Source organism: Pleurodeles waltl, chromosome 12, assembly GCF_031143425.1.
Source record: "Pleurodeles waltl isolate 20211129_DDA chromosome 12, aPleWal1.hap1.20221129, whole genome shotgun sequence".
In the NCBI taxonomy this organism is placed as follows: Eukaryota; Metazoa; Chordata; class Amphibia; order Caudata; family Salamandridae; genus Pleurodeles; species Pleurodeles waltl.
In genome coordinates this window covers 125,783,298-125,802,190 of record NC_090451.1, presented here as the reverse complement: position 1 = coordinate 125,802,190, position 18,893 = coordinate 125,783,298, and the positions used below count along the sequence as shown (strand labels likewise).

The 18,893-nt window shown below is 42.7% G+C and overlaps 5 non-coding genes across 5 annotated transcripts; all 5 read right to left on the bottom strand.

Moving 5' to 3' along the window:
* On the bottom strand, positions 1-82 carry TRNAL-AAG (transfer RNA leucine (anticodon AAG)). The gene has a single exon. It is a non-coding gene; the product is annotated as a tRNA-Leu (tRNA).
* A 4,108-nt stretch (positions 83-4,190) lies between these two features.
* On the bottom strand, positions 4,191-4,272 carry TRNAL-AAG (transfer RNA leucine (anticodon AAG)). Its single transcript has one exon. It is a non-coding gene; the product is annotated as a tRNA-Leu (tRNA).
* A 4,104-nt stretch (positions 4,273-8,376) lies between these two features.
* On the bottom strand, positions 8,377-8,458 carry TRNAL-AAG (transfer RNA leucine (anticodon AAG)). The gene has a single exon. It is a non-coding gene; the product is annotated as a tRNA-Leu (tRNA).
* A 4,119-nt stretch (positions 8,459-12,577) lies between these two features.
* TRNAL-AAG (transfer RNA leucine (anticodon AAG)) lies at positions 12,578-12,659 on the bottom strand. The gene has a single exon. It is a non-coding gene; the product is annotated as a tRNA-Leu (tRNA).
* Positions 12,660-16,779: 4,120 nt separating this feature from the next.
* Positions 16,780-16,861, bottom strand: TRNAL-AAG (transfer RNA leucine (anticodon AAG)). Its single transcript has one exon. It is a non-coding gene; the product is annotated as a tRNA-Leu (tRNA).
* Positions 16,862-18,893: the final 2,032 nt, after the last annotated feature.

Sequence of the window (18,893 nt, the reverse complement as noted above, 5' to 3'; positions counted from 1 at the left end):
TGGCAGCGGTGGGATTTGAACCCACGCCTCCAAAGAGACTGGAGCCTTAATCCAGCGCCTTAGACCGCTCGGCCACGCTACCTGTTGCTCTCAGTGTGTCTGTGCACTTCATGAGCACCGTAACCCTGAGTCTCCTCACTTGGTGTGGAAAGTCGAGTTGATAAACCATTTCATGGACATGATTACAATGTCGGGAGGGTGATGTGGTAATTGAAGGTTATCTCTCTTACTCAGTCACTGCACAAGTCTTCTCCCACCTGCTCGGACCTAGTGCAATCACCTTAAAAGACAACACTCTCCGAGCAATGACTTCCAACCAAGGTATAAGCACCTGCTCTACATAGGCAATGTGACTCCATCATTTTCTAATGAAACAAGTGTTCATACTGGTGGGCTCATTTCTTTGGGTGGGATCTAATGAATGAGCAGTTCATTCAAAAATAACTGAGGAGTTGCACGTATTCATGACATCAGCCCTATTGCCGCACCCAGTCTCCCCAACATACTGTTTAGCTTTCCAGTGACGTCATGTCTTGTGTGGCCTATTCACATTCCGCTGTTAATATTTTTTAGCCAATAGAATTTCACAGGCTCCCGTCTTTGAGCTCACATTGAAAAGGCACAAGTCCCAAAATGCAACCGGGTGCTGTTTAAAACTCCAGCACTGGTGGGCGGTGCCCCAGGTGACATGGGGTCCACCTGGATGCCCTGACTGCCTTTTCACGTGACAGTCACAGACACACACAGGACAGAGGTTCAAAAGCTATTCTGAAAGAAGTAAGGACAACAGGCCCACGTGAAACTAAACTTTTTAAATAGATGATTTTTGTTTCTATTGACCTGGTTCTCACTCGTTCTGCGCGCCAAGTCAAATGTAAATGAGCCCCGCAATAAAAATGCACAGAGGATGGTAAAATTCACTTCACTCTGCGCTCGTTGATGCTGAGAGCATGGTTGTCAGCCCGCACGCTTGTTATTTTGATGTGAAATTACTTGATTGCTTTGTGATAATTTTCATTACTCCGAATTGCAAGCTCCCCTACCCCAGTAATAATGTTTGAGGTATTGCTTCCCTACCACACCAACAAGGCCACCCTCTGACCAAGTCCTTTGCCTCTCTTCAGAACTACCATAAGCCCCTCCATGCACTAGGAACTTTTTGCTTGACCACCATCTAGGCGTCCTTGGAATATTGATATTTAGAAGTAACAATGTTTGTTTATTTTAACTAACTGACCTTTTTAGGGTCTCGCTTGATAGACTCTGTAGTATTCAGTAAAGGGCTTGGAGCCCGCATGTCTCTCACCATTTTTTTATTTATGTGGCACTCTTCTTTACAGTTTCCTAATTCATCAAGGCATGTCTTGCATCATTTCCGTTCCTCTCTGTAGAGCAGCGACCAAGCGTTGATTGATTCAGCTTAATCAGTGCCTGACCGCTGCTCCCCACCTGATCAAGGTACTATTTTTTCCTTTTACCTTCTAGTGCCCTGCAAACAGAAGGCTTGTGACTGGCAAAAACATGCCCAGCAGGACAACCAAAACTGTTAAGTTTTAAATTTAAATCGAACTTTCTTTTATTTTGCCAAATCGTCTTTTCCCACGTTCCACGCATGTTTTCTTTTGCTTTTGTTCGTGGGCACTCTTCTCAAAAGATGACGATTAGCTCGTTTAAAATATTGCAAATCAACAGTGTTTCTTTATTATGTGTAAATTCTGAAATTAATCTTTAACACATAATCCTGCGGTACACTTCAATCCACCCCACTCCAATCTTCCCCACTACAATCCACCCCATCCAGACCACTTCACCCACACTAATCCACCTCACTCCAGTCCAAATCACTCACCCGAATCCAATCCACTCTAACTCATCCTACTCCAATCCTCTCCACCCACCCCAAGCAAATCTGTCTCACTCCAATGTGCCCCACTATAATAAAAAACAATCTGCACCACTCCAAAACAATCTGTCCCACTTCGATCCAAAACAATCTGCCCCACTCTACTTCAAAACAATCTCCCCTACTCCAATTCAAAACAATCTACCCCACTGCAATCTGCTGCACTCCAATCAAAAACAAACTACCACACTGCAATCCAAAACAATCTGCCATACTGCAATCGAAAACAATCTGTCCCACCCAAGGCAGTGGTGGCTGGTGCACTTTGAAAGGAGTTGGTGGGAGGGAAAAATAGTTCATCTGAAGCTAAGTGAAGAAATTGGAATAAAATAGTGCATTTTAACCCCTTCGCTGCCAGCCTTTTCCCCCTCAGGTGCCAGGCATTTTTTTGGCTATTTGGGGCAGGGCGCGCTTAGGCCCTCATAGATTTTTGTCCACATAAGCTATCCACGCCAAATTTGCGTCCTTTTTTTCCAACATCCTAGGGATTCTAGAGGTACCCAGACTTTGTGGGTTCCCCTGAAGGAGACCAAGAAATTAGCCAAAATACAGTAAAAATGTTGTTTTAAAATAGAAAAAAATGGAAAAAAGGGCTGGAGAAGAAGGCTTGTGGTTTTTGTCCCTGAAATTGGCATCAACAAAGGGTTTGCACTGCTAAAATCACCAGCTTCCCAGCTTTCAGGGACAGGCAGACTTGAATCAGAAAACCCAATTTTTCAACACAATTTTGGCATTTTACTGGGACATACCCCATTTTTACGATTTTGTGTGCTTTTAGCCTCCTTCCAGTCAGTGACAGAAATGGGTGTGAAACCAATGCTGGGTCCCAGTAACCTAAACATTTTTGAAAAGAAGACAACATTCTGAATTCAGCAATGGGTAACTTGTGTAGATCTTACAAGTGTTTCCTACAGAAAATATCAACTGAAATAAAAAAAAAAATATTGAAATTGAGAAGAAAAAAACAGCCATTTTCCTCTACGTTTTACTCTGTAACTTTTTTCTGCAATGTCAGATTTTTGAAAGCAATATACCATTACGCCTGCTGGACTCTTCTGGTTGCGGGGATATATAGGGCTTGTAGGTTCATCAAGAACCCTAGGTATCCAGAGAAAATAAATGAGCTGCACCTTGCAGTGGGTTTTCATTCTATACCGGGTATACTGCAATTAATTTGCCGAAGTATATAGAGTGAAAAATAGGTATCAAGAAAACCTTTCTATTTCCAAAATGGGCACAAGATAAGGAGTGAAGGAGCAGTGGTTATTTGCACATCTCTGAATTCTGGGGTGCCCACACTAGCATGCGAATTAAAGGGCATTTCTCAAATAGACGTCTTTTTTACACACTGTCTTATATTTGGAAGGAAAAAATGTAGATAAAGACAAGGGGCAGTAACTCTTGTTTTGCTATTCTATGTTTCCCCAAGTCTCCCGATAACATTTTTTACCTCACTTGTGTGGGTAGGCCTAGCGCCCGCGACAGGAAGTGCCCCAAAACACAACGTGGACACATCAAATTTTCCCAAAGAAAACCAAAACCTAGGTAAAAGACATTGTCATTTGCAACGCCAATAGCTCTAACTCTCACAAATGTGAGACCTTTCGCATTGCAAATGCTTGTTTTTTTGTGCAGGCAAGTGTGCGTGGAGCCTGCTTTGGTTCTTAATACCTCAGACCTAAAGCAAAGCTTAGACAGAAACATAGCAATGTGCCCTTTGCACACAGTTAGAGATCCTACGAAATGGAGTCATATATAGGTCTGCACGGCCGTTTTGCACAATTTTGTTGTGATATAAAGTTTCGGTATAGCTCAATGAGAGCTGGTAGTTATGGCCGAGTGGTTAAGGTGATGGGCTTGAAATCCTTTGGGGGTTCCCTGCACGGGTTTGAATCCTGCTGACTACCTCTGTTGTTTATTTTAAACCTGATTTTTAAAATAACTGTGAAGAACACATTTACCAACTTTATTTGGGAAGATAGATAATTTACTTTAAATCTTTATTTAACAGAGGTTCGATTTTATTTTGCAGAGAGAAGAGCGGGTGACCGCGTGGGGAGAACAAATGATTTGTTAAACCTTCCATTTGAAGGTGATCTAAGCAGAATGAAGCAAAACAACAGCAGCGCCAATCAGCCGATTTCTTGGAGTCCACGGTTTAGGAGTTTACTTAGAAGGAGACTGTAAAAGAGTTTTAAAATTAGGGACCTATTGGTAGAGTCACTGTTTATGCAAATTGAAGGGTCAGAAGGGAGATGCGTCATTAAGATCTGTAAAAATCCATCTCTGGCAGCGGTGGGATTTGAACCCACGCCTCCAAAGAGACTGGAGCCTTAATCCAGCGCCTTAGACCGCTCGGCCACGCTACCTGTTGCTCTTAGAGTGTCTGTGCACTTCATGAGCACCGAAACCCTGAGTCTCCTCAGTGTGGAAAGTCGAGTTGATAAACCATTTCATGGACATGATTACAATGTCGGGAGGGTGATGTGGTAATTGAAGGTTATCTCTCTTACTCAGTCACTGCACAAGTCTTCTCCCACCTGCTCGGACCTAGTGCAATCACCTTAAAAGACAACACTCTCCGAGCAATGACTTCCAACCAAGGTATAAGCACCTGCTCTACATAGGCAATGTGACTCCATCATTTTCTAATGAAACAAGTGTTCATACTGGTGGGCTCATTTCTTTGGGTGGGATCTAATGAATGAGCAGTTCATTCAAAAATAACTGAGGAGTTGCACGTATTCATGACATCAGCCCTATTGCCGCACCCAGTCTCCCCAACATACTGTTTAGCTTTCCAGTGACGTCATGTCTTGTGTGGCCTATTCACATTCCGCTGTTAATATTTTTTAGCCAATAGAATTTCACAGGCTCCCGTCTTTGAGCTCACATTGAAAAGGCACAAGTCCCAAAATGCAACCGGGTGCTGTTTAAAACTCCAGCACTGGTGGACGGTGCCCCAGGTGACATGGGGTCCACCTGGATGCCCTGACTGCCTTTCACGTGACAGTCACAGACACACACAGGACAGAGGTTCAAAAGCTATTCTGAAAGAAGTAAGCACAACAGGCCCACGTGAAACTAAACTTTTTAAATAGATGATTTTTGTTTCTATTGACCTGGTTCTCACTCGTTCTGCGCGCCAAGTCAAATGTAAATGAGCCCCGCAATAAAAATGCACAGAGGATGGTAAAATTCACTTCACTCTGCGCTCGTTGATGCTGAGAGCATGGTTGTCAGCCCGCACGCTTGTTATTTTGATGTGAAATTACTTGATTGCTTTGTGATAATTTTCATTACTCCGAATTGCAAGCTCCCCTACCCCAGTAATAATGTTTGAGGTATTGCTTCCCTACCACACCAACAAGGCCACCCTCTGACCAAGTCCTTTGCCTCTCTTCAGAACTACCATAAGCCCCTCCATGCACTAGGAACTTTTTGCTTGACGACCATCTAGGCGTCCTTGGAATATTGATATTTAGAAGTAACAATGTTTGTTTATTTTAACTAACTGACCTTTTTAGGGTCTCGCTTGATAGACTCTGTAGTATTCAGTAAAGGGCTTGGAGCCCGCATGTCTCTCACCATTTTTTTTATTTATGTGGCACTCTTCTTTACAGTTTCCTAATTCATCAAGGCATGTCTTGCATCATTTCCGTTCCTCTCTGTAGAGCAGCGACCAAGCGTTGATTGATTCAGCTTAATCAGTGCCTGACCGCTGCTCCCCACCTGATCAAGGTACTATTTTTTCCTTTTACCTTCTAGTGCCCTGCAAACAGAAGGCTTGTGACTGGCAAAAACATGCCCAGCAGGACAACCAAAACTGTTAAGTTTTAAATTTAAATCGAACTTTCTTTTATTTTGCCAAATCGTCTTTTCCCACGTTCCACGCATGTTTTCTTTTGCTTTTGTTCGTGGGCACTCTTCTCAAAAGATGACGATTAGCTCGTTTAAAATATTGCAAATCAACAGTGTTTCTTTATTATGTGTAAATTCTGAAATTAATCTTTAACACATAATCCTGCGGTACACTTCAATCCACCCCACTCCAATCTTCCCCACTACAATCCACCCCATCCAGACCACTTCACCCACACTAATCCACCTCACTCCAGTCCAAATCACTCACCCGAATCCAATCCACTCTAACTCATCCTACTCCAATCCTCTCCACCCACCCCAAGCAAATCTGTCTCACTCCAATGTGCCCCACTATAATAAAAAACAATCTGCACCACTCCAAAACAATCTGTCCCACTTCGATCCAAAACAATCTGCCCCACTCTACTTCAAAACAATCTCCCCTACTCCAATTCAAAACAATCTACCCCACTGCAATCTGCTGCACTCCAATCATAAACAAACTACCACACTGCAATCCAAAACAATCTGCCATACTGCAATCGAAAACAATCTGTCCCACCCAAGGCAGTGGTGGCTGGTGCACTTTGAAAGGAGTTGGTGGGAGGGAAAAATAGTTCATCTGAAGCTAAGTGAAGAAATTGGAATAAAATAGTGCATTTTAACCCCTTCGCTGCCAGCCTTTTCCCCCTCAGGTGCCAGGCATTTTTTTGGCTATTTGGGGCAGGGCGCGCTTAGGCCCTCATAGATTTTTGTCCACATAAGCTATCCACGCCAAATTTGCGTCCTTTTTTTCCAACATCCTAGGGATTCTAGAGGTACCCAGACTTTGTGGGTTCCCCTGAAGGAGACCAAGAAATTAGCCAAAATACAGTAAAAATGTTGTTTTAAAAAAGAAAAAAATGGAAAAAAGGGCTGGAGAAGAAGGCTTGTGGTTTTTGTCCCTGAAATTGGCATCAACAAAGGGTTTGCACTGCTAAAATCACCAGCTTCCCAGCTTTCAGGGACAGGCAGACTTGAATCAGAAAACCCAATTTTTCAACACAATTTTGGCATTTTACTGGGACATACCCCATTTTTACGATTTTGTGTGCTTTTAGCCTCCTTCCAGTCAGTGACAGAAATGGGTGTGAAACCAATGCTGGGTCCCAGTAACCTAAACATTTTTGAAAAGAAGACAACATTCTGAATTCAGCAATGGGTAACTTGTGTAGATCTTACAAGTGTTTCCTACAGAAAATATCAACTGAAATAAAAAAAAAAATATTGAAATTGAGAAGAAAAAAACAGCCATTTTCCTCTACGTTTTACTCTGTAACTTTTTTCTGCAATGTCAGATTTTTGAAAGCAATATACCATTACGCCTGCTGGACTCTTCTGGTTGCGGGGATATATAGGGCTTGTAGGTTCATCAAGAACCCTAGGTATCCAGAGAAAATAAATGAGCTGCACCTTGCAGTGGGTTTTCATTCTATACCGGGTATACTGCAATTAATTTGCCGAAGTATATAGAGTGAAAAATAGGTATCAAGAAAACCTTTCTATTTCCAAAATGGGCACAAGATAAGGAGTGAAGGAGCAGTGGTTATTTGCACATCTCTGAATTCTGGGGTGCCCACACTAGCATGCGAATTAAAGGGCATTTCTCAAATAGACGTCTTTTTTACACACTGTCTTATATTTGGAAGGAAAAAATGTAGATAAAGACAAGGGGCAGTAACTCTTGTTTTGCTATTCTATGTTTCCCCAAGTCTCCCGATAACATTTTTTACCTCACTTGTGTGGGTAGGCCTAGCGCCCGCGACAGGAAGTGCCCCAAAACACAACGTGGACACATCAAATTTTCCCAAAGAAAACCAAAACCTAGGTAAAAGACATTGTCATTTGCAACGCCAATAGCTCTAACTCTCACAAATGTGAGACCTTTCGCATTGCAAATGCTTGTTTTTTTGTGCAGGCAAGTGTGCGTGGAGCCTGCTTTGGTTCTTAAGACCTCAGACCTAAAGCAAAGCTTAGACAGAAACATAGCAATGTGCCCTTTGCACACAGTTAGAGATCCTACGAAATGGAGTCATATATAGGTCTGCACGGCCGTTTTGCACAATTTTGTTGTGATATAAAGTTTCGGTAGAGCTCAATGAGAGCTGGTAGTTATGGCCGAGTGGTTAAGGTGATGGGCTTGAAATCCTTTGGGGGTTCCCTGCACGGGTTTGAATCCTGCTGACTACCTCTGTTGTTTATTTTAAACCTGATTTTTAAAATAACTGTGAAGAACACATTTACCAACTTTATTTGGGAAGATAGATAATTTACTTTAAATCTTTATTTAACAGAGGTTCGATTTTATTTTGCAGAGAGAAGAGCGGGTGACCGCGTGGGGAGAACAAATGATTTGTTAAACCTTCCATTTGAAGGTGATCTAAGCAGAATGAAGCAAAACAACAGCAGCGCCAATCAGCCGATTTCTTGGAGTCCACGGTTTAGGAGTTTACTTAGAAGGAGACTGTAAAAGAGTTTTAAAATTAGGGACCTATTGGTAGAGTCACTGTTTATGCAAATTGAAGGGTCAGAAGGGAGATGCGTCATTAAGATCTGTAAAAATCCATCTCTGGCAGCGGTGGGATTTGAACCCAAGCCTCCAAAGAGACTGGAGCCTTAATCCAGCGCCTTAGACCGCTCGGCCACGCTACCTGTTGCTCTTAGAGTGTCTGTGCACTTCATGAGCACCGAAACCCTGAGTCTCCTCAGTGTGGAAAGTCGAGTTGATAAACCATTTCATGGACATGATTACAATGTCGGGAGGGTGATGTGGTAATTGAAGGTTATCTCTCTTACTCAGTCACTGCACAAGTCTTCTCCCACCTGCTCGGACCTAGTGCAATCACCTTAAAAGACAACACTCTCCGAGCAATGACTTCCAACCAAGGTATAAGCACCTGCTCTACATAGGCAATGTGACTCCATCATTTTCTAATGAAACAAGTGTTCATACTGGTGGGCTCATTTCTTTGGGTGGGATCTAATGAATGAGCAGTTCATTCAAAAATAACTGAGGAGTTGCACGTATTCATGACATCAGCCCTATTGCCGCACCCAGTCTCCCCAACATACTGTTTAGCTTTCCAGTGACGTCATGTCTTGTGTGGCCTATTCACATTCCGCTGTTAATATTTTTTAGCCAATAGAATTTCACAGGCTCCCGTCTTTGAGCTCACATTGAAAAGGCACAAGTCCCAAAATGCAACCGGGTGCTGTTTAAAACTCCAGCACTGGTGGGCGGTGCCCCAGGTGACATGGGGTCCACCTGGATGCCCTGACTGCCTTTTCACGTGACAGTCACAGACACACACAGGACAGAGGTTCAAAAGCTACTCTGAAAGAAGTAAGGACAACAGGCCCACGTGAAACTAAACTTTTTAAATAGATGATTTTTGTTTCTATTGACCTGGTTCTCACTCGTTCTGCGCGCCAAGTCAAATGTAAATGAGCCCCGCAATAAAAATGCACAGAGGAAGGTAAAATTCACTTCACTCTGCGCTCGTTGATGCTGAGAGCATGGTTGTCAGCCCGCACGCTTGTTATTTTGATGTGGAATTACTTGATTGCTTTGTGATAATTTTCATTACTCCGAATTGGAAGCTCCCCTACCCCAGTAATAACGTTTGAGGTATTGCCTCCCTACCACACCAACAAGGCCACCCTCTGACCAAGTCCTTTGCCTCTCTTCAGAACTACCATAAGCCCCTCCATGCACTAGGAACTTTTTGCTTGACGACCATCTAGGCGTCCTTGGAATATTGATATTTAGAAGTAACAATGTTTGTTTATTTTAACTAACTGACCTTTTTAGGGTCTCGCTTGATAGACTCTGTAGTATTCAGTAAAGGGCTTGGAGCCCGCATGTCTCTCACCATTTTTTTTATTTATGTGGCACTCTTCTTTACAGTTTCCTAATTCATCAAGGCATGTCTTGCATCATTTCCGTTCCTCTCTGTAGAGCAGCGACCAAGCGTTGATTGATTCAGCTTAATCAGTGCCTGACCGCTGCTCCCCACCTGATCAAGGTACTATTTTTTCCTTTTACCTTCTAGTGCCCTGCAAACAGAAGGCTTGTGACTGGCAAAAACATGCCCAGCAGGACAACCAAAACTGTTAAGTTTTAAATTTAAATCGAACTTTCTTTTATTTTGCCAAATCGTCTTTTCCCACGTTCCACGCATGTTTTCTTTTGCTTTTGTTCGTGGGCACTCTTCTCAAAAGATGACGATTAGCTCGTTTAAAATATTGCAAATCAACAGTGTTTCTTTATTATGTGTAAATTCTGAAATTAATCTTTAACACATATTCCTGCGGTACACTTCAATCCACCCCACTCCAATCTTCCCCACTACAATCCACCCCATCCAGACCACTTCACCCACACTAATCCACCTCACTCCAGTCCAAATCACTCACCCGAATCCAATCCACTCTAACTCATCCTACTCCAATCCTCTCCACCCACCCCAAGCAAATCTGTCTCACTCCAATGTGCCCCACTATAATAAAAAACAATCTGCACCACTCCAAAACAATCTGTCCCACTTCCATCCAAAACAATCTGCCCCACTCCAATCTGCCCGACTCCACTTCAAAACAATCTCCCCTACTCCAATTCAAAACAATCTACCCCACTGCAATCTGCTGCACTCCAATCAAAAACAAACTACCACACTGCAATCCAAAACAATCTGCCATACTGCAATCGAAAACAATCTGTCCCACCCAAGGCAGTGGTGGCTGGTGCACTTTGAAAGGAGTTGGTGGGAGGGAAAAATAGTTCATCTGAAGCTAAGTGAAGAAATTGGAATAAAATAGTGCATTTTAACCCCTTCACTGCCAGCCTTTTCCCCCTCAGGTGCCAGGCATTTTTTTGGCTATTTGGGGCAGGGCGCGCTTAGGCCCTCATAGATTTTTGTCCACATAAGCTATCCACGCCAAATTTGCGTCCTTTTTTTCCAACATCCTAGGGATTCTAGAGGTACCCAGACTTTGTGGGTTCCCTTGAAGGAGACCAAGAAATTAGCCAAAATACAGTAAAAATTTTGTTTTAAAAAAGAAAAAAATGGAAAAAAGGGCTGGAGAAGAAGGCTTGTGGTTTTTGTCCCTGAAATTGGCATCAACAAAGGGTTTGCACTGCTAAAATCACCAGCTTCCCAGCTTTCAGGGACAGGCAGACTTGAATCCGAAAACCCAATTTTTCAACACAATTTTGGCATTTTACTGGGACATACCCCATTTTTACGATTTTGTGTGCTTTTAGCCTCCTTCCAGTCAGTGACAGAAATGGGTGTGAAACCAATGCTGGGTCCCAGTAACCTAAACATTTTTGAAAAGAAGACAACATTCTGAATTCAGCAATGGGTAACTTGTGTAGATCTTACAAGTGTTTCCTACAGAAAATAACAACTGAAATAAAAAAAAAAAATTGAAATTGAGAAGAAAAAAACAGCCATTTTCCTCTACGTTTTACTCTGTAACTTTTTTCTGCAATGTCAGATTTTTGAAAGCAATATACCATTACGCCTGCTGGACTCTTCTGGTTGCGGGGATATATAGGGCTTGTAGGTTCATCAAGAACCCTAGGTATCCAGAGAAAATAAATGAGCTGCACCTTGCAGTGGGTTTTCATTCTATACCGGGTATACTGCAATTAATTTGCCGAAGTATATAGAGTGAAAAATAGGTATCAAGAAAACCTTTCTATTTCCAAAATGGGCACAAGATAAGGAGTGAAGGAGCAGTGGTTATTTGCACATCTCTGAATTCTGGGGTGCCCACACTAGCATGCGAATTAAAGGGCATTTCTCAAATAGACGTCTTTTTTACACACTGTCTTATATTTGGAAGGAAAAAATGTAGATAAAGACAAGGGGCAGTAACTCTTGTTTTGCTATTCTATGTTTCCCCAAGTCTCCCGATAACATTTTTTACCTCACTTGTGTGGGTAGGCCTAGCGCCCGCGACAGGAAGTGCCCCAAAACACAACGTGGACACATCAAATTTTCCCAAAGAAAACCAAAACCTAGGTAAAAGACATTGTCATTTGCAACGCCAATAGCTCTAACTCTCACAAATGTGAGACCTTTCGCATTGCAAATGCTTGTTTTTTTGTGCAGGCAAGTGTGCGTGGAGCCTGCTTTGGTTCTTAAGACCTCAGACCTAAAGCAAAGCTTAGACAGAAACATAGCAATGTGCCCTTTGCACACAGTTAGAGATCCTACGAAATGGAGTCATATATAGGTCTGCACGGCCGTTTTGCACAATTTTGTTGTGATATAAAGTTTCGGTAGAGCTCAATGAGAGCTGGTAGCTATGGCCGAGTAGTTAAGGTGATGGGCTTGAAATCCTTTGGGGGTTCCCTGCACGGGTTTGAATCCTGCTGACTACCTCTGTTGTTTATTTTAAACCTGATTTTTAAAATAACTGTGAAGAACACATTTACCAACTTTATTTGGGAAGATAGATAATTTACTTTAAATCTTTATTTAACAGAGGTTCGATTTTATTTTGCAGAGAGAAGAGCGGGTGACCGCGTGGGGAGAACAAATTATTTGTTAAACCTTCCATTTGAAGGTGATCTAAACAGAATGAAGCAAAACAACAGCAGCGCCAATCAGCCGATTTCTTGGAGTCCACGGTTTAGGAGTTTACTTAGAAGGAGACTGTAAAAGAGTTTTAAAATTAGGGACCTATTGGTAGAGTCACTGTTTATGCAAATTGAAGGGTCAGAAGGGAGATGCGTCATTAAGATCTGTAAAAATCTATCTCTGGCAGCGGTGGGATTTGAACCCACGCCTCCAAAGAGACTGGAGCCTTAATCCAGCGCCTTAGACCGCTCGGCCACGCTACCTGTTGCTCTCAGTGTGTCCGTGCACTTCATGAGCACCGTAACCCTGAGTCTCCTCCGTGAGTGTGGAAAGTCGAGTTGATAAACCATTTCATGGACATGATTACAATGTCGGGAGGGTGATGTGGTAATTGAAGGTTATCTCTCTTACTCAGTCACTGCACAAGTCTTCTCCCACCTGCTCGGACCTAGTGCAATCACCTTAAAAGACAACACTCTCCGAGCAATGACTTCCAACCAAGGTATAAGCACCTGCTCTACATAGGCAATGTGACTCCATCATTTTCTAATGAAACAATTGTTCATACTGGTGGGCTCATTTCTTTGGGTGGGATCTAATGAATGAGCAGTTCATTCAAAAATAACTGAGGAGTTGCACGTATTCATGACATCAGCCCTATTGCCGCACCCAGTCTCACCAACATACTGTTTAGCTTTCCAGTGACGTCATGTCTTGTGTGGCCTATTCACATTCCGCTGTTAATATTTTTTAGCCAATAGAATTTCACAGGCTCCCGTCTTTGAGCTCACATTGAAAAGGCACAAGTCCCAAAATGCAACCGGGTGCTGTTTAAAACTCCAGCACTGGTGGGCGGTGCCCCAGGTGACATGGGGTCCACCTGGATGCCCTGACTGCCTTTTCACGTGACAGTCACAGACACACACAGGACAGAGGTTCAAAAGCTATTCTGAAAGAAGTAAGCACAACAGGCCCAAGTGAAACTAAACTTTTTAAATAGATGATTTTTGTTTCTATTGACCTGGTTCTCACTCGTTCTGCGCGCCAAGTCAAATGTAAATGAGCCCCGCAATAAAAATGCACAGAGGATGGTAAAATTCACTTCACTCTGCGCTCGTTGATGCTGAGAGCATGGTTGTCAGCCCGCACGCTTGTTATTTTGATGTGGAATTACTTGATTGCTTTGTGATAATTTTCATTACTCCGAATTGGAAGCTCCCCTACCCCAGTAATAACGTTTGAGGTATTGCCTCCCTACCACACCAACAAGGCCACCCTCTGACCAAGTCCTTTGCCTCTCTTCAGAACTACCATAAGCCCCTCCATGCACTAGGAACTTTTTGCTTGACGACCATCTAGGCGTCCTTGGAATATTGATATTTAGAAGTAACAATGTTTGTTTATTTTAACTAACTGACCTTTTTAGGGTCTCGCTTGATAGACTCTGTAGTATTCAGTAAAGGGCTTGGAGCCCGCATGTCTCTCACCATTTTTTTATTTATGTGGCACTCTTCTTTACAGTTTCCTAATTCATCAAGGCATGTCTTGCATCATTTCCGTTCCTCTCTGTAGAGCAGCGACCAAGCGTTGATTGATTCAGCTTAATCAGTGCCTGACCGCTGCTCCCCACCTGATCAAGGTACTATTTTTTCCTTTTACCTTCTAGTGCCCTGCAAACAGAAGGCTTGTGACTGGCAAAAACATGCCCAGCAGGACAACCAAAACTGTTAAGTTTTAAATTTAAATCGAACTTTCTTTTATTTTGCCAAATCGTCTTTTCCCACGTTCCACGCATGTTTTCTTTTGCTTTTGTTCGTGGGCACTCTTCTCAAAAGATGACGATTAGCTCGTTTAAAATATTGCAAATCAACAGTGTTTCTTTATTATGTGTAAATTCTGAAATTAATCTTTAACACATATTCCTGCGGTACACTTCAATCCACCCCACTCCAATCTTCCCCACTACAATCCACCCCATCCAGACCACTTCACCCACACTAATCCACCTCACTCCAGTCCAAATCACTCACCCGAATCCAATCCACTCTAACTCATCCTACTCCAATCCTCTCCACCCACCCCAAGCAAATCTGTCTCACTCCAATGTGCCCCACTATAATAAAAAACAATCTGCACCACTCCAAAACAATCTGTCCCACTTCCATCCAAAACAATCTGCCCCACTCCAATCTGCCCGACTCCACTTCAAAACAATCTCCCCTACTCCAATTCAAAACAATCTACCCCACTGCAATCTGCTGCACTCCAATCAAAAACAAACTACCACACTGCAATCCAAAACAATCTGCCATACTGCAATCGAAAACAATCTGTCCCACCCAAGGCAGTGGTGGCTGGTGCACTTTGAAAGGAGTTGGTGGGAGGGAAAAATAGTTCATCTGAAGCTAAGTGAAGAAATTGGAATAAAATAGTGCATTTTAACCCCTTCACTGCCAGCCTTTTCCCCCTCAGGTGCCAGGCATTTTTTTGGCTATTTGGGGCAGGGCGCGCTTAGGCCCTCATAGATTTTTGTCCACATAAGCTATCCACGCCAAATTTGCGTCCTTTTTTTCCAACATCCTAGGGATTCTAGAGGTACCCAGACTTTGTGGGTTCCCTTGAAGGAGACCAAGAAATTAGCCAAAACAGTAAAAATTTTGTTTTAAAAAAGAAAAAAATGGAAAAAAGGGCTGGAGAAGAAGGCTTGTGGTTTTTGTCCCTGAAATTGGCATCAACAAAGGGTTTGCACTGCTAAAATCACCAGCTTCCCAGCTTTCAGGGACAGGCAGACTTGAATCAGAAAACCCAATTTTTCAACACAATTTTGGCATTTTACTGGGACATACCCCATTTTTACGATTTTGTGTGCTTTTAGCCTCCTTCCAGTCAGTGACAGAAATGGGTGTGAAACCAATGCTGGGTCCCAGTAACCTAAACATTTTTGAAAAGAAGACAACATTCTGAATTCAGCAATGGGTAACTTGTGTAGATCTTACAAGTGTTTCCTACAGAAAATAACAACTGAAATAAAAAAAAAATATTGAAATTGAGAAGAAAAAAACAGCCATTTTCCTCTACGTTTTACTCTGTAACTTTTTTCTGCAATGTCAGATTTTTGAAAGCAATATACCATTACGCCTGCTGGACTCTTCTGGTTGCGGGGATATATAGGGCTTGTAGGTTCATCAAGAACCCTAGGTATCCAGAGAAAATAAATGAGCTGCACCTTGCAGTGGGTTTTCATTCTATACCGGGTATACTGCAATTAATTTGCCGAAGTATATAGAGTGAAAAATAGGTATCAAGAAAACCTTTCTATTTCCAAAATGGGCACAAGATAAGGAGTGAAGGAGCAGTGGTTATTTGCACATCTCTGAATTCTGGGGTGCCCACACTAGCATGCGAATTAAAGGGCATTTCTCAAATAGACGTCTTTTTTACACACTGTCTTATATTTGGAAGGAAAAAATGTAGATAAAGACAAGGGGCAGTAACTCTTGTTTTGCTATTCTATGTTTCCCCAAGTCTCCCGATAACATTTTTTACCTCACTTGTGTGGGTAGGCCTAGCGCCCGCGACAGGAAGTGCCCCAAAACACAACGTGGACACATCAAATTTTCCCAAAGAAAACCAAAACCTAGGTAAAAGACATTGTCATTTGCAACGCCAATAGCTCTAACTCTCACAAATGTGAGACCTTTCGCATTGCAAATGCTTGTTTTTTTGTGCAGGCAAGTGTGCGTGGAGCCTGCTTTGGTTCTTAAGACCTCAGACCTAAAGCAAAGCTTAGACAGAAACATAGCAATGTGCCCTTTGCACACAGTTAGAGATCCTACTAAATGGAGTCATATATAGGTCTGCACGGCCGTTTTGCACAATTTTGTTGTGATATAAAGTTTCGGTAGAGCTCAATGAGAGCTGGTAGCTATGGCCGAGTAGTTAAGGTGATGGGCTTGAAATCCTTTGGGGGTTCCCTGCACGGGTTTGAATCCTGCTGACTACCTTTGTTGTTTATTTTAAACCTGATTTTTAAAATAACTGTGAAGAACACATTTACCAACTTTATTTGGGAAGATAGATAATTTACTTTAAATCTTTATTTAACAGAGGTTCGATTTTATTTTGCAGAGAGAAGAGCGGGTGACCGCGTGGGGAGAACAAATTATTTGTTAAACCTTCCATTTGAAGGTGATCTAAACAGAATGAAGCAAAACAACAGCAGCGCCAATCAGCCGATTTCTTGGAGTCCACGGTTTAGGAGTTTACTTAGAAGGAGACTGTAAAAGAGTTTTAAAATTAGGGACCTATTGGTAGAGTCACTGTTTATGCAAATTGAAGGGTCAGAAGGGAGATGCGTCATTAAGATCTGTAAAAATCTATCTCTGGCAGCGGTGGGATTTGAACCCACGCCTCCAAAGAGACTGGAGCCTTAATCCAGCGCCTTAGACCGCTCGGCCACGCTACCTGTTGCTCTCAGTGTGTCCGTGCACTTCATGAGCACCGTAACCCTGAGTCTCCTCCGTGAGTGTGGAAAGTCGAGTTGATAAACCATTTCATGGACATGATTACAATGTCGGGAGGGTGATGTGGTAATTGAAGGTTATCTCTCTTACTCAGTCACTGCACAAGTCTTCTCCCACCTGCTCGGACCTAGTGCAATCACCTTAAAAGACAACACTCTCCGAGCAATGACTTCCAACCAAGGTATAAGCACCTGCTCTACATAGGCAATGTGACTCCATCATTTTCTAATGAAACAAGTGTTCATACTGGTGGGCTCATTTCTTTGGGTGGGATCTAATGAATGAGCAGTTCATTCAAAAATAACTGAGGAGTTGCACGTATTCATGACATCAGCCCTATTGCCGCACCCAGTCTCCCCAACATACTGTTTAGCTTTCCAGTGACGTCATGTCTTGTGTGGCCTATTCACATTCCGCTGTTAATATTTTTTAGCCAATAGAATTTCACAGGCTCCCGTCTTTGAGCTCACATTGAAAAGGCACAAGTCCCAAAATGCAACCGGGTGCTGTTTAAAACTCCAGCACTGGTGGGCGGTGCCCCAGGTGACATGGGGTCCACCTGGATGCCCTGACTGCCTTTTCACGTGACAGTCACAGACACACACAGGACAGAGGTTCAAAAGCTATTCTGAAAGAAGTAAGCACAACAGGCCCACGTGAAACTAAACTTTTTAAATAGATGATTTTTGTTTCTATTGACCTGGTTCTCACTCGTTCTGCGCGCCAAGTCAAATGTAAATGAGCCCCGCAATAAAAATGCACAGAGGATGGTAAAATTCACTTCACTCTGCGCTCGTTGATGCTGAGAGCATGGTTGTCAGCCCGCACGCTTGTTATTTTGATGTGGAATTACTTGATTGCTTTGTGATAATTTTCATTACTCCGAATTGGAAGCTCCCCTACCCCAGTAATAACGTTTGAGGTATTGCCTCCCTACCACACCAACAAGGCCACCCTCTGACCAAGTCCTTTGCCTCTCTTCAGAACTACCATAAGCCCCTCCATGCACTAGGAACTTTTTGCTTGACGACCATCTAGGCGTCCTTGGAATATTGATATTTAGAAGTAACAATGTTTGTTTATTTTAACTAACTGACCTTTTTAGGGTCTCGCTTGATAGACTCTGTAGTATTCAGTAAAGGGCTTGGAGCCCGCATGTCTCTCACCATTTTTTTATTTATGTGGCACTCTTCTTTACAGTTTCCTAATTCATCAAGGCATGTCTTGCATCATTTCCGTTCCTCTCTGTAGAGCAGCGACCAAGCGTTGATTGATTCAGCTTAATCAGTGCCTGACCGCTGCTCCCCACCTGATCAAGGTACTATTTTTTCCTTTTACCTTCTAGTGCCCTGCAAACAGAAGGCTTGTGACTGGCAAAAACATGCCCAGCAGGACAACCAAAACTGTTAAGTTTTAAATTTAAATCGAACTTTCTTTTATTTTGCCAAATCGTCTTTTCCCACGTTCCACGCATGTTTTCTTTTGCTTTTGTTCGTGGGCACTCTTCTCAAAAGATGACGATTAGCTCGTTTAAAATATTGCAAATCAACAGTGTTTCTTTATTATGTGTAAATTCTGAAATTAATCTTTAACACATATTCCTGCGGTACACTTCAATCCACCCCACTCCAATCTTCCCCACTACAATCCACCCCATCCAGACCACTTCACCCACACTAATCCACCTCACTCCAGTCCAAATCACTCACCCGAATCCAATCCACTCTAACTCATCCTACTCCAATCCTCTCCACCCACCCCAAGCAAATCTGTCTCACTCCAATGTGCCCCACTATAATAAAAAACAATCTGCACCACTCCAAAACAATCTGTCCCACTTCCATCCAAAACAATCTGCCCCACTCCAATCTGCCCGACTCCACTTCAAAACAATCTCCCCTACTCCAATTCAAAACAATCTACCCCACTGCAATCTGCTGCACTCCAATCAAAAACAAACTACCACACTGCAAT